The following is a 7,130-nucleotide window of genomic DNA, read 5'->3' as shown; positions in this document are numbered from 1 at the left end:
CTCTCTGTTAAGAGTCCTTACACCTTTGTGTAATTTTTTTCCCGTTTTCGCTCGCTAAAAAAGGTTTTGGTTTTTTTAGGCGAATTTTTAATTCCTTTTTCAGTTTTTTTTTTTTACCATTGAAAAGGTTTTGCTCGGGTTGGCTGCTTCCAGTGGGCTTTGGGTTTTTATGAGTTTTCAAGGGCTTATTGTTCTGTTCAATTCGGCCCTGTTTAGTTTCTTTTTAGTTTAATATAAAATAAGTGTCAAAATTATACATTTTTCTCATTTAGATGCTTATATTATTTTTTTTAATATAATTACCTAACATTTTCAACATTACATTTTTAGATGTCTAGATTTTTACACCATTAAATTCTTCCGTTAAATGACACATTTTACCTTTATAAAATTTTAAAAATTATATTTTTAAAAAAAATAAAATTTTAAAATTACTTGAGTGTGACATTTGTCACTTAACGGCAAAATTTAATGTTCATTACGGTGAGGCACCTAAAAGTGTAACGTTGAAAATATTAGACACCTAGATTGATCGAAAAAAATTAAACACCTAAATGGAAAAAATGGTATAGTTTGGGGACTTATTTTTATATTAATCCTTTTTTAGATATATGTTTAATTAGTTCTATTATGGCTTATTTCAATTGAAAGTAAAAATATTTTTTTAGAAAAAATACATTTTTAGAATCTCTAAGCTTGCCTTCTTTGAAACACTATTTAAGGATGTGAATATTTTCTTAATGTGATTATAAAACGGTATTTATTTAAAATAAATTTAATTAATTAATTAATAATATATTCTGCAAACGTAGATCAAATTCAAAATATCTAAAGAAAATAACATTTATTTTTTACTACTAAAATCACTTGATGAGTTCTATTAATATTCAAAGAATTATGATCTTATTTTGAAAATCACATCTCTGCAATAAAAAAATAAAATGCCAATTATTTTTTATATTATATGAATAAAACACAAAATTAATAGAACATGGAATCATATCTATCTATTTCTAAATTTCTATAATTACTTTTTTTTAAATTAAATACATTATATAAGTTTTAAGCTAATCAAGTTAAATATATATTTTTATTTAAATATTTATTTTATCCTTATCATTTTGAATTTAGACAAATCCATTCTTATCCCCTAATTTCTTTTTTTAATATATATTAAGTAATTTTCAGTTTTAAAATTAATATATTTTTTAATAGTATGAGATAATAAAAAGTAGTATATTTTCAAAAATAAAATAGTTATTAGTAATACATGTACTTTATAAAGATAAATTCTCAAAATTATAACCTCTAGAGAGAATAATTCTTTTTTTACCATTGAATTCACTTAATAAGTTAAATACTAATATAATTTTCAATGTTCAATTTTTTTTAAAGAAAATACTAATTTTATTCAAAATATGAAATATTCTAAATTACAGTAAATATTTACAATCATAATCGTAAATTAAGCACATAATTAGGAAACAAACAAATTTGAACGCATCGGCAAATAAATCATAAAAGGTATCAAGCTACTGAAAAACCATTGACAAACCGCAAATCAGACTCGAGCGCGTGAAAAGTTATCCACAAATGCTTAGCAGGTATCCAAATTCAATCTGAAAGTCAAAAGTAAGGAATATCAACAATATAACAGATAAGCGTCATCTTATCAGTTGTGATTATAAAAAGATAAGTGAAAATAACTGTCGAAAAATATGTCAAAAGGTAGAGAAAAATGTGTCATACATGCGTAGAAAAACGTACTATACAGACAGACTTATTGAAAATAAAAAATAAGAGAAAATAAAGGGACAATAAAGTATACCGATGATCGGCAACCAACATTAAAATTAGTGTCGTTGTCGATCAACAAAGATAAAAAAGAAAAGAAAAAAATGAACGACTTACCAATAAGAGAAAAAATTAGAGGAGAAAATTTTTCAATTCTTCAATTGTCCAATGTTACATATTCCTAGTTCCTACCCTGTTTATACCCGTCATCTAAATATAAGTACGAGAATGAAATAACATTGTAAAATGAATAAAACCATATTAAATACATATTGATAAATCGGTTAATATAAATAATTCTTATTATTTTGCTAGATTATAACATCGAAATGTTTCAAGGAAATCAAGAAGAACGTGCATTATTTTTGAACTAACAGAAAGTATACAAGCGTGCCCATGATTTATAAAATGAATGGCATTGGTTATATACAAGCAAGCTCTGCAAAAGCCCTCATCACCTCTCCTCAACTCTCTCTCCCTCTCTCTCTCTCATTAATCTTCAAGAATCCGTAACTGCAGCATTCTTATTCTTGGTGAGTATTTCGCTTTGCATTCTTATTCTTGATGATCAAGCATGAAGGTTTTGCAGGCATAATTACATGGTTTCTTGAGTTATAAGTTACCTACTGTTTCTTTTATTACCCATTTCATTCATTAATTTCTTTCTGGGTTTTCTTGTTTTTCTTTGCCAGAAATGGGTGACAAAGAGAAGGGCGGCGATGATGATGAAGTTGAACAAAACCGGAGCAGAGACCATATAAGCTGGTGCAGAAAGATTCTAAGAGAACGCTCCACTTGGCTGAGAGAAACACGGAATCCTTCCACCGCCATCAGCCGAGAACAACAGGAAGAAGAAGCAAGAAGACTCATACCGCCGCCAACCCCTCAGCCTCCACAAAGTGCTCCATCTCTTAGACGTATTCGTTTTAAACTGCAGTATAGGTGGTGCAACATGTTCTATCATCTCATTCATTTTTTTTTTCATTTTTTTTCAATTTCTTCTAGAAAAAAATGAAGTTTCCCTTCATATCTTTTACTTGCAATAGACCTCCGGAACCAAGTACAACTGCAGTATTGTCTCTACCTGAAGCACCGTGTCCGGTTCAGCGAAAGGAAAAGGAAATGTTAATGAATCAGATACCAAGTAAAGCATTATTAATTGCATCAAAATCTCCTGCTTCTTCACTTCCCTTACCAAGAACAAGTGCACCAACGCCTAGTCCTGCATTAAGTCCACAATCTTCCAGTTAAGGTACATCACATTTTCTTGCTTAACGAACACAAGAATCGATTCTTTATGCATATAAATATTAAGCAAAACCACGTAAATTACAACTAACACGTTAACTATCTTTGAAGATCCACCGCGTAGATATCGTCTGGTGCCAATTAAGAAAATGAAACCCGAAAACATTGAGGATAACAACGAAGAGAAGGGAGCTATATCGGCAGGCGGTATCGGCGTCGGGGATCAGCAGCAACCAAGTGATGACACTGACGGATCCAAAGAGGCTCGACAAGGCAATGCCGATGATCCCGACAATAGTTCATCTTCCGATGAAAGTGATTAAGGAAGAGTGTCGAGGTTTATGTTTGAAGGAAGCCCGCTGACAAAAATATGATCGTCGGAGTATTAAAATAAGAAATATTTCTGGTTGAAATTAAAAGGACAAGAAAATTGAAATCTTTTATAGCAAGGAAATATAGCATGTTGGGACAATTTCATAAAGAATGTGGGATGATGATTATTTTATCTTTAAGAATGCATTTCAACTGGGTATTTTTATATGAGGTGACTATTTGTTGAAATTTCGAATTTATTGAATTTTCAAATAAAGTAAATGTTAAGGTTTTTAAGTTAAGATTTAGTTAATCTAATTTCATTTTTGAGCCTTTCATCTTTGAACAGAGTCATTAAATCATTGATAATTAACATAATATTAATGGTCTTATAGGATCTTGATAAAAAAAAACAACAGTTAAACTATGCTTTCAAGGTTTTCAGTTTCATTTTGCTATTAGATCACCATTTATAATATAACCTTTGGGACATCATTTTGTTGAACTTTAGGTCACTTATCAAATTTAGGCCATTAGAGCCTTTAGTTTGTTAGGCTTCAAATTATGAATTTGGGCCATTAAGGCCTACACGTTATGCTATTGAAGAATGACTATTGGATCATATGCTTTATTGAGATTTTGAACCCACTTTAACTCAAGCATCGAGTGACCCAATAAAAACCATGCTTTGACTTAATTGAGTTATAACCCTATTGGTCCTATGTATGCAGTTGCCCAAAAGAGTCACTCGCTATCCTCATCTTCCCTACAAGAGAGATCCACGACGAAGCAATTATATACAAATTATTCTAATATTATACAGATTTACAGAAAATTCAGGGTAAATTATAAGGCAAAAATAGAAATGTAGTAAATTAAGAAAATGTAGAGTGAACGAACCGGAAAATAACAATTAGATTACAAAGGATTTTTTATAGTGAGACTTTGGATAGGGGTGAGCATATTTCATCCGGATCTGATGAGTTTTTGATCTAGTTAGGTCGATTTTTTATTTTAAAAATCTAGACTTGATTTAGATCAAGTTGGACTTTTAAAATTTGGGATCGAGTTAGATTTAAATTTAGAGTAAAAATTTTGATTTGAAATAGCATTATAATAATCTTTTATATATTTGTGGACGGTTGCAATAATATTGTTAATATTCACTTTTTTATATACACATAAGAAATATATTTCTTATATGTATAACTTAACACGAAATATATTATTTCTTTGATTTAAAATCACAAACTGTAAAAAAAAAAAAAAAACTAACCTATGAGCGATTCTGAAACTCAAGACGACACCACATTCCCTAGAAGCAACGACGACGGGATGAATCTTCGGCGGACGTTCCCCCACCCTTTTTGCTACCCTCTAACATGGACCGTGATTACTCTTCTGTTACCCAACTTGTCATTCCACCGATCTCCTATAATGATATGGTCCTTGGTTCAAATGACCCTTCCCTCTGAAGAACTTTATTCCCTGAAAGATGATGACATAGATCTCTTGGAAGAAGATGTTAACGTTGGAGAAGTTGATGGCATCCCTTTCATCAATTTCTCTGAACGTGTCCAATCCTTAGCGATTAAGAGCGTGAAATTAATGTTAGTGGTGAAGATACTTGGCCGTAAGATAGGATATGGAACGTTAAACAATAGAATACTCGCCCTTTGGAAACCTACACATCCGATCAAACTTGTTGATATTGAGAATGATTTCTATCCGGTAAAATTTGCGGCAAGATATGACTATCTAAAAGTGTTAACGGATGGACCCTGGACCATTTTCGGACATTACCTCACCGTTGAACCGTGGTCTGTAGATTTCAATCCATCCCAAGCACATCTCAATCGTATCATGGCATGGATTCGCCTCCCAGGCCTCCCGATTACTTGGTACAAACGAAGCATGATTGAAGCAATAGGTGCTCGGATCGGGTCAGTTGTTAAGATTGATTACCAAAACGACAACAGTAGTCGGGGAAGATTTGCTCGCATGGTTGTTAATATCAATCTCAAGAAACCTCTGCTATCAAAACTTCTGATTAATGGTCGCTTTCAACTCGTGGAATATGAGTCTCTTCCTATTGTGTTTCAAATGTGGTACATATGACCATGTCAGTGATTTTTGCTCGACCAACAAACCTCTTAATGAAGAATTAGCTGCTCACACCCCGATTGAATTACCGTAAACCCCACAGGAACCCTACGGACCATACAAACTGTAAAAGGTTTTAAAGTTAGTTAAATTAAATTTTGACTCCTATTTTTTTAAGTTTATGTATACATTAAGGCATAAAATTTCAAAATTAATTATGACTCTATAATTTTTTGGATTTAAATATATTTCATGTTATAAGTTTTAAACTAATCAAATTAAATGTATTTTTTATAGAAACAACTAATTTTATTAAAAATATGAAATATTATAATTACAATGAAGATTTACAATCATAATTGTCAATTAAACATATATTTAGAACAATTTCTTATAATCATTGACATAAAAACTAGTCATTTAAGATCACTAAGGACCATACAATGAACTATTAAAAACCTACCCAAGAAACTCGAACAAAGATAGATACAAACAAATCTGATGACATTAGCAAACGAACCACAAAAAAGAATCAAGCTATTGAAAGACATCGACAAATCACAAATCAAAATCAATCGGCGTGAGAAAATATCCCTGTATATGGCTAGAATTATCTATTAGAAGAATCTTGATATTCATTATTCAACAGCAATAGCTTTCGAAGTCAATCAGAGAGAGAGACAGAGCAAACGTGTAACATCCCAAATTATGGGTTAGTGACTAAATTGTAAAATTTCAGAATTTGGTGATTAAAGTGGAAAAGTTCAATGATTTATGTGGAGATAATCTCTGGAAGTTTTTAGTAATTATCCAAAGTAGTAAAGGGCAAAATGGTCATTTGACAATAAAGATATTTTTATCCCCTTTATTTGAGTTTTTGATGAAATCTTGAAATAAAGTTGATAAGTTGAATTTAATTTGAATTTGACTTGTCAATAGTTGAATTAAGAGATTTGGAGTGATAGAAAGGAATTAGAACATGTGAAAATGAGTATAATCTTGAATTTCATTAAGAGGAGAGGATTTTGAGAATTAAGATGATTAAATGAGTACAAATGGGCTTAAGTATGTGTGTTTAAGTTTAGTATATAGAAGAGGTTGAAATATGAAGTGTTTAAGATGAAATGAAGTAAATTTTGTGCTGAAAATATGATTTATGGGCAAAGAGAATCGATACCCATTCAAGGGAATCGATACCCATTCAATGGGGAATCGATACCCCTCAAGCGAACCAGAAATTCCAGATCTCATAGGGGAACCGATTCCCCCACAGGAGGGAATCGATTCCCCCTAAAGGAAAAATATGAATATTGGTTTAATAAGTTCGTTTAAGTTGTTAGTATCCAATTACAAGGTGTAGGTATCTAATGATTGCCTCAAAATGTACATTTATGTAGATTCTGCGCGTAAAGCAATTCCAGAACATTTGGCAAGTAAGATCAATCAAGGGAAAGATAAGAGATTGGAATTGACTAGTGAGGCCAAGGTGAGTGCATACTAGTGATATGTAGTGTTTAATGGAAATAAGACTTGTGATGAGTCTATTTCCTAGAGTAATATGCATGAAGTCATGGACATGATATGTTTGTTATAATTATATTGATTATCTGTATTACATTGATTGTTGTATGCATGACTAAAGATAATGATATGCTTTGTATATGCTATGATTG

This window comes from Hibiscus syriacus, unplaced genomic scaffold (assembly GCF_006381635.1).
Source record: "Hibiscus syriacus cultivar Baekdansim isolate YM2019G1 unplaced genomic scaffold, ASM638163v2 tig00110858_pilon, whole genome shotgun sequence".
Lineage (NCBI taxonomy): Eukaryota > Viridiplantae > Streptophyta > Magnoliopsida > Malvales > Malvaceae > Hibiscus > Hibiscus syriacus.
This window is presented reverse-complemented; position numbering follows the sequence as displayed.